At 44.7% G+C, this 12,011-nt stretch overlaps 1 protein-coding gene across 5 annotated transcripts in view; it reads right to left on the reverse strand.

The window, feature by feature from the left end:
• Positions 1–4,104, reverse strand: part of csk (C-terminal Src kinase) — a 139,960-nt gene extending 135,856 nt beyond the window's left edge. For 3 of the 5 annotated variants that reach the window (XM_070865046.1, XM_070865047.1, XM_070865048.1), the window contains exon 1: positions 4,003–4,067. The gene's annotated coding sequence lies outside the window, so the exon portion shown is untranslated. Of the gene's footprint in view, positions 1–4,002 lie in introns of all 5 variants that reach the window. The other 2 variants (XM_070865044.1, XM_070865045.1) reach the window with 1 other exon arrangement.
• Between the last annotated feature and the right edge of the window lie 7,907 nt (positions 4,105–12,011).

Raw genomic sequence — 12,011 nt, forward strand, 5'->3', positions numbered from 1 at the left:
TGCTAGATTGAAGTCAGTTGAGATTCTCGGCAGTTCCTTGATTATTCAAGGAAAATTTCAGCATTAGCAACATACAGCCAGATCCAGCAGAGGAGAGAGAGAGATTTAATAGAGGTCATCAAGTCATTAGGATGCAGAAGGAGGTTATTCGGCCCATCAAGTCCATGCCGGCTCTCTCTAGCGCATTCCAGTCAGTCCCATTCTCCCCCTCTATCCCCGTAGCCCTGCAAGTTTATTTCCCTTAAGTGTCTATCCAATTTCCTTCTGAAATCATTGATCGTTTCCACTTCCAACACCCTCATCGGTAGCGAGTTCCAGCTCATTGCAGGGTTACGGACCTAGAGCTGGAAAGTGGGATTAGGCTGGATAGCCTCTTGTCGGCCGGCACGGACACAATAGGCCAAAATGGCCTCCTTCCGCGCTGTAAACTTCTATGATTCTTGCCACTCACTGTAAAAAAGTTCTTCCTCACATTAAAGTTGAGTGGTTTTGAAAGATTAAATCAAGAGAAACTGTTTCCGTCGACAGGAGGGCTGATAACCAAAAGACACAGACTTAAGATAAATCGGCAAAAGAACCAGAGCGAGCGGAGATGTTTTATGCAGCGAGTTATGACGTGGAATGCACTGCCTGAAAGGGTGATGGAAGCAGATTCAGTAGTAACTTGAAAAAGGGAATTGGATAGATACTTGAAAAGGAACAAAGTTACAAGGCTATGGAAGAAATAGCAGGGGAGGGAGTCTAATTGGATTGTTCTTTCAAAGAGCCGGCACAGGCACGATGGGCTGAATAGCCTCCTTCTGTGCTGCACTAATCTATGATTCTATGACCAAGTTTCACTCAACTGGGTTACAATATGGCCAACTTTAATGCACCCTTACAGTAATCACCCTACTTAAACAACAAGCCGTTACAAAAAAAAATCATGCTTAGTGTTACTAGAATCAAGTACGCATTACACAAGTAGGAATTGAAGCTCCATCAAGTGCAGCCTTTAAGAGGGAATTCGATTAATATTTTTTCTTCTCGTTTAAGGACACAGGGAAGAGCAGAGAAATGGAATTAGAAGAGATGGCTCTGATACAGAGTTGACACAAGTATGTCAGACAGAATAGTGTCTGCTATGCTGAAATATATAACTCGGACATGAAATCCCACAGCAGACATTAGCTCCAAGTTGGAGTTCGAGTCAATAAACAGTACATTTGGTGAACCTTGAATGGAGAAGCCCTGAGAAAGGGTTATTCAAAACAAACCTCACAACTAACTTCCCTACTCAAAGTATCAGTAAGTGGGGCTGTAGAGTCATGTTAATGCAGTTTAGTTTCTTTTTACAAAACACAGACCCTTCCGACCTATAGATGCTGTAGAATCAGATATATGCAGCGTAGGAGGAGGTCATTCCACTCATCACATCTGGAGTGGTTGTTTACAAGATCAAAAACAAATCCTTCTACCATGCTCCCTCTCATTTCCCTCCATCTTTTGCTGGTTCAAATATGAACCCAATTTTCCTTTCAAGATGAAATGGTCTCTGCCCCATCCACTCTGCGTACGTGGCCAAACTCCACCCACTCTGTACAAAGCAAACTCTCCTAACCTTGCTCCTCCTCAATGAAGATCTTAAAAACAGAAGAACCGCTCATCACTAACTCTCCAACCAGAGAAAATTGTCTTGCCTATGCCCCTCAGAAACCATTGATCATTTAAAAAAAAAACCTCTTGGCCTTCTGTGCTGCAGTGCAAATGTCAGTCCCACAAGTTTCTTCACAAGTTTCCCATTCCTGGCATCATCCTGTTGAATTGATATTGCCTGCTCACTATGGCATTCATGTCCTTCCTATATAATGCAGCACCCAAGAGCACACAATACTCCAACCAATACTTGGCCCAAATGTATCATGACCTCTTTATAGTCTACATTGCAAGAGTGACTACACTGCAAAAAATGTCTTGGCTGTAAAGCATTTTGGGACATCCAGAAATTACATAGTGAAAGGCACTATGTAATTGCAGAACTTTCAATGTCCCGATTTATAAATTACAAGACACTGTTGGTCTTTTTTTACAGCTATGTCTATCTTTAATGCACTTAATTAAAAAAGAAAAGAAAAACTTGCATTTATATAGCACCTTTCACAACCACCAGACACCCCAAAGTGCTTTACAGCCAATTATGTACTTTTTTGAAGTGTTGCAATGTAGAAAATTTTAAAATTAAGTTTTATCCTTAGAATAAAGCAGATTTTCCAAACTCAGATGAATTAAAAGCAGATTATTCCTGCTTAAGATATAGTAAAATAGTTAGAGAGAACACAAGAAAAAATAAAAAGTTACAAGATACAAGAGGGCAGATTTTGATTTTCTTTGCACACAGAGCCAATACTTTTTTGAAGTGTAATCACTGTTGTACTGTAGGAAATTAAGTTTTATCGTCAGAATATAGGGCAGGGGGGAGCTGGTTTTCCAACCTCACAGTGGAGATCAAATCTAATCATTACTTCAGAAGAAATTGCATATTAACTTTTAAAAATTAGAAATAAAAAAAGTTGAGAACACACAAGGAATTTTTTTTTTTTTAATGCAGTCAATGTAGTTATGTTGAGAAATTTAAAATTAAGTTTTATCCTAATATAGGGGGCAAGCTGATTTTCCAACCACAGACAAAAGCCAATTATCCCTTCAGAAGAAATTGCAGAATTTTTTTTTGTTGCTGGTGGTCTTTCGGATGAGACATTAAATCATCTGCTCTCTCAGGTGGGTGTAAAAGATCCCACGGCACTATTTCGAAGAGTAGCAGGGGAGGTATCCCCAGTGTCCTGGCCAATATTTATCCCTCAAATCAACATGACAAACGCTGCCACGTTTCCCACATTACAACAGTGACTACACTCCAAAAGTACTTCATTGGCTTTAAAGCGCTTTGCGACATCCTGAGGTGGTGAAAAGCACCATAGAAATCCAAGTCTGTCTTTCTTTTCCTTAAAAAGTAAGAAATATGAATGAAAAAAAGTCAGAAAGAGAACATGCAAGCTAATTATTCCTTCATAAGTAATTGCATATTAATTGTTAAGTAGGAACTATGAAAAAAAGTCAGAAACAGAATGCATCACAAATTGATTATCCCTTCATTAAAAATATATGCAATATTTTATTAATTGAAGTCAGAAAGCAAACACAAGCTGCTTATTCCTTCATGAGAAATTGCATAACATAAAAACACATTAACATGAAAGTCAGAAAGAGAACACACCACAAATTGATTATTCCTTCACAAGACATTAATATTTGTCAAAAATGAACATGCAATGAAAAAAGTTAGAAAGAGAACACAAGTCGATTATGCCTTCAAAAAAATTTCTTTAAGAAAAATGAAAAAATCAGAAACAGAACAAATTGATTATTCCTTAATAAGATATTGCAAATTAATTTTTTCAGAAATGAGTCACTTTTTTTTAAAAAAAACAAATAGTAAAAAAAAAATTACAGAAATAAAAAAGTTTTAAAAATTTACAGAAATATGAAACGGAGTCTTTTTTTTTACAAAAATATGAAAGAAGAAAAGTCAGAGAAAGAGAGGACAGACAAGAACAAGGAAATAGAAAAAGAAAGTTGCAGGAGATGTTTGCGCACACACACAGGCTGGTGCCCGGCCCACAGACGTCCTGGTGCTCGGGTACAGAGGGAGAGAGGCCCCGCTCCGCCCGGCAGGGCCCGGGGAGCACCGGCTCACACACCCCCTGCCCTGCCCAGTGGGGGGGGGGACTTGCTGCTCACCGACAGGGCCCGGGGGTGGAGTCCGCCCCTCACACACCCAGCAGGCCGCAGGTAGCTCGGCCTGTGTGTGCGAGGGAGGGCGGCTGTCCGTCCACCCCTCGGGGGGGGGGGGGGGGCGGCAAATACCGAGGTGTTTCCCCCCCCCTCTCGTTCGACGGCCTAAGGCCTCTCGAATCTTCCACCGCTCCTCACTGACGGAAGGCCGGCCTTCCCCTTCCCGCTCACCTCCTCCTTTCCCCCGGCCGCTGCCGCCTCTCCACTGCCTGACTGCCTTCCACCCCGCGGGCTCTGCACAAGCTCCAGCCTTCCCCCTAGCAACAGCCAATCACCGCCGCCTTTCACTCACCCCCGCCCCGCCCTCTCTATTGATTGAAGTTCCCTCCTTTTACTTCAACTTCCCCCACCCTTCTTTCGTTTCCTGACTGTTGATTGGTGGACGCGTTCCTTCCCCCCCCCCCCAATCCTGTCGCGAACCGCCAAATCCCCAACTCCATAGGCTGAGCCAGCCCAACCAATCACCATTCGACTCTGGTCGCACCCGACCAATCAGCGCAGCCTAACACCAAAAAAAAAGGGCAGCAGGCGAATCATTCACCAATCAGGGATTTACTCCACAGTAGCAGCAAAACTCCAAATTGTGAATTAAAGATTATTGCAGACAAACCAGCTTCAGACGGGAATACCCCTCTCCTTTTATAGGGGGCACTGGAAAAAGGAAAAAATTTGATTTTAGTGCCCAAAAAAAAAACAAAAAAAAAAGGGCCTTGTAAATGTCTGGTGTGTCATCCAGGTCGGGTGGCACGGATACATGTTTTATGTTTTGCAGGTGGACTCTAAAAGAGTTTCAGACGGGAATAAAGCCACAAACACACTGATCTAATCCTCAGTACTTGATTCAGGCACAAAAAAAACAGAAAATGTTGGAATACAACAAAGTGAAAAGACTGATTAATTTTTTAGGTCTAGCACTGAAAGTTGCAAACTGAAGGTTAATCTCTCCTTTCTCTTTACAGCTCCTAAATTGTTGTGCTTTTCGAGCATTTTCTTAGTTCCTTCATTGCAACCTCAATAAAAATGTAATTCCTACATTACAACAGTGACTACAGTTCAAGAAAAAAGTACTTCATTGGCTATAAAGCGCTTTGGGATGTCCGGTGGGCATGAAAGGCGTGAATTGAGAGTGGGAGTGGAGAGCACCAGTTCCCACTGTCACAGGAGCATCCAGTCGTGCCCCGGTAACTGCCCCCAAAGGAAGTGGAGTGTGGGAAATTGCACTCTGTGGCGGGAGCAGGACTCCCACGCTGGGGGCTAACATTCCCAGCCCCAGAAGGTTACCGCCCCCAAGATGGGAGCCTGTGCGGGGAGGCAGAGGGAAGTTGAAGGGCGACGGGGGCGGGGGATGGAGGGGAGAGTGGTGGAGGTGGGGGGCGGAGAAACCCAGGGCGGGGGACAGGAGGGGCCACATTGCAGCGGAGGTCTGGGTGGGGGAAAAGTGTGTTGGAGGGGCGGGCCTGGGGGCTCTGTGCCTCGGTACGGGGAGTGTTCGGAGTCGGGTGGACTGGTTGACTGCGCAGATGGCAGTTGGTGGATGTGGTGTGGTTGGCGTCGCGGGGGCGTGGCTCCGGGGTGGCCGGGGCTGGAGGCTCGACATCCGGGGGTGTTCGGCATTTGGGAAGGATTCTGACGGTACGGGGCGGGTTGGGTGCAGGGGGAGTGTTTCCGGTGTTGGGTGGGTGGGTCTGGAGCCGGGGGGTGGCATGCTCTTGGGATGGGGGGGTGGGCTGTTTGGGGCTGGGATTGGGGAGAGTCTTCTTCACTCGGGGAGTTGTTGGCCTGTGGGGTTCCCTGCTGCGGAGAGTTGTTGATGCCAGTTCATTGGATGTGTTCGGGAGGGAGTTGGATGTGGTCCTTGCGGCTGGGGGGGTCGGAGGATGCGGAGGGGGCGTGGGGGGTTGGTGCTGGGGTGGGTGATCAGCCATGTTCTTGTTGAATGGCAGTGCAGGCTCGAAGGGCCGAATGGCCTACTCCTGCACCTATTTTCTATGTTTCTATGTTTCTATGAATTGTCTACCACAGAAAGTTGTTGAGGCCAGTTCATTAGATATATTCAAAAGGCAGTTAGATGTGGGCTCTTACGGCTAAAGTGATCAAGGGACATAGAACATAGAAAATAGGTGCAGGAGTAGACCATTCGGCCCTTCAAGCCTGCACCACCATTCAATAAGATCATGGCTGATCATTCACCTCAGTACCTCTTTCCTGCTTTCTCTCCATACCTCTTGATCCCTTTATCCGTAAGGGCCATATCTAACTCCCTCTTGAATATATCCAATGAACTGGCATCAACAACTCTCTACGGTAGGGAATTCCACAGGTTAACAACTCTCTGAGTGAAGAAGTTTCTCCTCATCTCAGTCCTAAATGGCTTACCCCTTATCCTTAGACTATGTCCCCTGGTCTGGACTTCCCCAACATTGGGAACATTGCATCTAACCTGTCCAGTCCCGTCAGAATTTTATATGTTTCTATGAGATCCTCTCTCATCCTTCTACACTCCAGTGAATACAGGCCCAGTCGATCCAGTCTCTCCTCATATGTCAGTCCAGCCATCTAGGGAACCAGTCTGGTGAACCTTCGCTGCACTCCCTCAATAACAAGAACATCCTTCCTAAGATTAGAAGACCAAAACTGAACACAATATTCCAGGTGAGGCCTCACCAAGGCCCTGTACAACTGCAGTAAGACCACCCTGCTCCTATACTCAAATCCCCTAGCTATGAAGGCCAACATACCATTTGCCTTCTTCACCGCCTGCTGTACCTGCATGCCAACTTTCAATGACTGATGTACCATGACACACAGGTCTCATTGCACCTCCCCTTTTTCTAATCTGCCACCATTCAGATAATATTTTGCCTTCGTGTTTTTGCCACCAAAGTGGATAACCTCACATTTATCCACATTATACTGCATCTTCCACGCGTTTGCCCACTCACCTAACCTGTCCAAGTCACCCTGCAGCCTTTTAGCGACCTCCTCACAGCTCACACCGCCACCCAGCTTAGTGTCATCTGCAAACTTGGAGATATTACACTCAATTCCCTCATCCAAATCATTAATGTATATTGTAAATAGCTGGGGTCCCAGCATTGAGCCCTGTGGCACCCCACTCGTCACTGCCTGCCATTCTGAAAAGGTCCCGTTTATCCCAACTCCCTGCTTCCTGCCTGCCAACCAATTCTCTATCCACGTCAGTACATTACCCCCAATACCATGTGCTTTCATTTTGCACACCAAGTTCTTGTGTGGGACCTTGTCAAAAGCCTTTTGAAAGTCCAAATACACCACATCCACTGGTTCTCCCTTGTCCACTCTACTAGTTACATCCTCAAAAAATTCTAGAAGATTTGTCAAGCAGGATTTCCCTTTCATAAATCCATGCTGACTTGGACTGATCCCGTCACTGCTTTCCAAATGTGCTGCTATTTCATCTTTAATAATTGATTCCAACATTTTCCCCACTACTGATGTCAGGCTAACTGGTCTATAATTACCCGTTTTCTCTCTCCCTCCTTTCTTAAAAAGTGGTGTTACATTAGCTACCCTCCAGTCCAAAGGAACTGATCCAGAGGCGATAGACTGTTGGAAAATGATCACCAATGCATCCACTATTTCTAGGGCCATTTCCTTAAGTACTCTGGGATGCAGACTATCAGGTCCCGGGGATGTATTGGCCTTTAATCCCATCAATTTCCCTAACACAATTTCCCGCCTAATAAGGATTTCCTTCAGTTCCTCCTTCTCACTAGACCCTCGGTCCCCTAGTATTTCCGGAAGATTATTTGTGTCTTCCTTCGTAAAGAAAGAACCAAAGTGTTTGTTTAACTGGTCCACCATTTCTTTGTTCCCCATTATAAATTCACCTGAATCTGACTGCAAGGGACCTATGTTTGTTTTCACTAATCTTTTTCTCTTCACATATCTATCGAAGCTTTTGCAGTCAGTTTTTATGTTCCCAGCAAGCTTCCTCTCATACTCTATTTTCCCCCTCCTAATTAAACCCTTTTTCCTCCTCTTCTGTATTACAAAATTCTCCCAGTCCTCAGGTTTGCTGCTTTTTCTGGCCAATTTATTTGCCTCTTCCTTGGATTTAACATTATCCTTAATTTCCCTTGTTAGCCATGGTTGAGCCACCTTCCCCGTTTTATTTTTACTCCAGAAAGGGATGTACAATTGTTGAAGTTCATCCATGTGATCTTTAAATGTTTGCCATTGCCTATGGAGAGAAAGCAGGAATGGGGTATTGAAGTTGCATGATCAGCCATGATCATATTGAATGGTGGTGCAGGCTCGAAGCGCCGAATGGCCTACTCCTCCACTTATTTTCTATGTTTTTATGAAATGCAAGTCTTTCTAAATATTTTTGAACATGTTAATCTGAGCCAATACTTGCATAAACTAATTTAAAGTGCATGTGCATAATTTTTGCATTTTGAATGGTTTACTTCCGTACCCTTACACTGATGTAAGCAGGCCCCACACCTGCTTGCACCAGCCCGACTCTGAGCCAGAAATACTGAGTTTTCAGGCACTTCAGCTGATCTGTCAAGGCGTACCTTGACAGATCGCAACTTCCGGATTTCGCGCATGTACAAGTGCATGTGGAAATCCTGAACTTCCGGGGCCTTTTAAATGGATTACTATGGCGTATTCTCAGTGACCGCAATTTCAGGGCCTTTATTTCAGATTCCCAGTGTTTGCATGGTTTTTCCCTTTTATCATGTACAGATAAAACATAGTTGCCAATCATTACCACATTCTAAAGAATAACATTTTACTAGCCCAAAAAACGAGCTAAATTATAAATTGGTTGGCATTGATTTAAGTCATTGTAAAGTAGTTACATTTTTAACGAAAACAGTGAATCTTATGACAAAGGACTAAATCCAATTGTCATTAGATTGGTGCAGGGATTCCATCATTGGAGTAGACAGTCATGTTTTTTGAGTAAAGTATCCAGAAAATATCAAACTATACACCAGTTTAAGCAATTGTTTTTCACAATAATTGTTTATAAAAGCGGGAGAATGGTGTTGAGATAGAGGATCATATTGAATGGTGGTGTAGACTCGAAGAACCGAATGGCCTACTACTGCTCCTATTTTCTATGTTTCTAAGACTTGTATGATCTTTACCATTTTTGGCTCTATGCCTGCTGTTTATTTAGGTTGGGTGACGTGGGACATACACGAAGAATGATTGTAAATAAAACCCTTAATTTTATTCAAATTTGTACCGATAATTATTTGCTTTGAAAGTTTAAACATTTACCAAAATAAACTTTTGTTCAATATTGTTCAAGAAAATATATTGTTGGCAGTTTGGAACCACGACTGTCTCTCATTTACAATAATAGCCTGGTCTCTGAAACGCAATGGAAAATGGTCAGATTTGCTGATAATAAAATGTGAGCAAGGCAGTGGAATAAGTTGGACAAAATAAGTATGCGGGCGGATGACGTTTAATGCAGACAAGTGCAAGATATTCCACAAATAGTGTTGAAACACCTCAGGATGCAGATCAAAGTAACTAAGGAGCCTTAGCAGACTTGGTGCCAAACATGTCCAACCAACACAAAACTGCAATCAACAATGTTAATAGAATATTGATCTACATAACCAAACCAGTCGACTACAAGTTAGAGAAAGTCACAATCAAAGTTGGTCGTGCTCTGGTCAGAGCAATCCTTGAGTACTGCATCCAGTTCTGGTCACGGAATCACAATGCACTGTGGGTGATATTGAGGCTCTGGAGGTGCAGCAGAGGGCCACTAGGCTAATTCCAAGTCTAAAGCATCTTAGTTATCAAAATAGATTAAAAGAGTTGGGACTCTATACCTTAGAGCAGCGTAGAAGTAGGGGGAATCTGATTGAGGTTTACAAGATAATGAAGGGAATAGACAGTGTTCTAGCTGACCATTTATTTCAATTAAATAGGTTAGGCAGGACCAGGGGGCACAAATTTAAGTTGTGTAAGACTAGATCTAGGTTAGATGTCAGGAGGTGGTTCTCAGAGAACAGTAGGCATCTGGAACAAGCTGCCCTCTCATGTGGTGGATGCAGACTCGCTGAATTCCTTCAAGTGAAAGCTGGATCTGTTTCTGGCTGCAGCGGAGATCACCTCTTACTGAAGGTAGGTACTGCAGGGAATTTAATGGCCAGAGTGATCTCCTGGACTAGTTTTGATCGCCTAGATGGGTCTGAGAGGAATTTCCCAGATTTTTTCCCCCAAATTGGCCTGGGTTTTTTATCTGTTTTTTTGCCTCTCCCAGGAGATCACATGGTTGCGGTTGGGGTGGAGTGTGTATGTTGTGATACACAAGGTATCGCAATTGTGTGGGACAGGCTTGATGGACTAAATGGTCTTTACCTGTCCGTTGCTCGTATGTTTGTGTGTTCGTAGACCACAGAGAGTTCCAGACCCCCAACATCCTCTGGGTGAAAACATTTCTCCTCAGATCCCCTCTAATCCTTCTACCAATTATTCAATCTTTTCCTCTTTGTTACTGACCCCTCTGCTAAGGGAAATAGGTCCTTCCTATCCACTCTATCTAGTCCCCACATAATTTTATTCACCTCAATTAAATCTCCCCTCAGCCTCCTCTGTTCCAAAGAAAACAACCCCAGCCTATCCAATCTTTCCTCATCGCTAAAAATTCTCCAGTCCAGGCAAAATCCTCGTAAATCTCCTCTGTACCCTCTCCAGCCCTATCACATTTTCCTGCAATGTGGTGACCAGAACTGTATGCAGTGGTCCAGCTGTGGCCTAACTAGTGTTGTGCACAGTTCTAGCATACATTGAAGGAGGATTATTGGCTATGACACTGAGAGAACTCATTGCTCTTCTTCGAATAGTTTAATGGGATCTTTAATATCCACCTGAAACACCAGAACAAGCAGACGGGACCCCGGTTAAATATCTCATCCAAAGGACAGCACCTCCGACAGTGCAGCATTCCCTCAGCACTGCACTGGGAGTGTTAGCCTAGATTTATCTGCTCAAGTCCCTCGAGGGGAGAATGCCACCTGTAAAGTCCTTACTCTACAGCATGAAACCACACGAGACACATTCCAGGGACAAGGCCACTCTGTGACCTTAACTCTTTACTACAGGACTCCAGAAGTGATGACCCTGCGTGGGACCTCCCTTTACATACCTGTGTGATCAGGTAAGGAGTGTCTCCCACAAGTTCACCCCCTGTGGTCAAGGTGTGCATCTAAGTTGAGTGTATGCAGTAATACAATGGTGTTACATTATAGTTACAAACATGACATCACCTCCCCCCCCCCCCCCCCCCACCGCCCCCCGCAAAGTCTTACTGGGATCATAGGTTTAGTCTTTCAGGTGGTCTACGCTCCCTCATGGAGTGCTGCAGTTGGGGCTCTGGTTATTGGACACTGACGTGAGTGTCTGTCACCTGTGGTGATTCCGGCCTGTCCGGGCAGACCTCAGGGACTGTGCATTCTTCTGATTACTCTTGTTGCATGTAGGTTTCGCGCCAGATCAAAAGCCCGTTCCTGACAGTCCCCCCAAAACCAATCGCAACCCTTACGCAGTAGCACGTGTAGCGGCTCCAACAACGTGCTCAAGATCGGCAGAAAGTTCCCAAAATAGTTCAACAGTCCCAGGAATGAACACAACTCCGATGTGTTGCAGGGCCTGGGTGCTTGTCGAATCGCCTCTGTTTTGGATTCGGTGGGCCGAATCCCATCTGTAGCAACCCTCCTGCCCAGAAATTCAACCTTAGGAGCTATGAACATGCATTTAGACTTGTTAAGTCACAGGCCTACCCAGTCCAGTCGGCGTAGCACCTCCTCCAGGTTGTGGAGGTGTTCCTCGGTGTCTCGACCCGTGATGAGGATGTCGTCCTGGAATACAATCATTCCAGGAATGGATTTAAGCAGGCTTTCCATGTTACGTTGAAAAATCACGGCCGCTGATCGAATGCCAAACGGGCACCTGTTATACGCAAACAGTCCCTTGTGCGTGGTGATGGTGGTCAGTAGTTTGGATTCGTCGGCCAGTTCCTGGGTCATATAGGCTGAAGTGAGGTCCAACTTGGTGAACAGCTAGCCGCCTGCCAGCGTGGCGAAGAGGTCCTCTGCTCTTGGGAGCGGGTATTGGTCTTGTATGGACACCCGATTGATGGTGGCCTTGTAGTCGCCACAGATCCT

This window comes from Pristiophorus japonicus, chromosome 21, assembly GCF_044704955.1.
Source record: "Pristiophorus japonicus isolate sPriJap1 chromosome 21, sPriJap1.hap1, whole genome shotgun sequence".
Taxonomy (NCBI): domain Eukaryota; kingdom Metazoa; phylum Chordata; class Chondrichthyes; family Pristiophoridae; genus Pristiophorus; species Pristiophorus japonicus.